This window comes from Nannospalax galili, unplaced genomic scaffold (assembly GCF_000622305.1).
Source record: "Nannospalax galili isolate Female #2095 unplaced genomic scaffold, S.galili_v1.0 scaffold586, whole genome shotgun sequence".
Taxonomy (NCBI): domain Eukaryota; kingdom Metazoa; phylum Chordata; class Mammalia; order Rodentia; family Spalacidae; genus Nannospalax; species Nannospalax galili.
Genome location: NW_008355363.1, coordinates 1,202,546 through 1,202,968, shown reverse-complemented (window position 1 = coordinate 1,202,968; position 423 = coordinate 1,202,546).

Here is a 423-nt window from a genome sequence, read left to right as displayed (position 1 = left end):
CTTGTCTGGTTCCTGATTTCAATGGGAATGCTTCCAGTTTTTCTCCATTTAGAATGATGTTGGCTGTGGGTTTGTTATATATGGCTTTAATATTTGTTGGGGTATGTTCCCTCCAGTCCAATTCTCTCTAGAACATTAAACATAAAAGTATATTTGATTTTGTCAAAAGCCTTCTCTGCATCTATTGAAATGACCCTGTGGTTCTTGTCGTTGAGACCATTTATGTGATTTATGACATTTATTGACTTACGTATATTGAACCATCCCTACATCTCTGGAATAAAGCCAACCTGATCATGGTGGATGATATTTTTGGTGTGTACCTTTATGCAGTTTGTGAATATTTTGTTAAGAATTTTTGTTTTTGTGTTCATTAGGGATATGGGCCTATAGCGCTCTTATTTTTTTTGAAGTGTCTTTGGC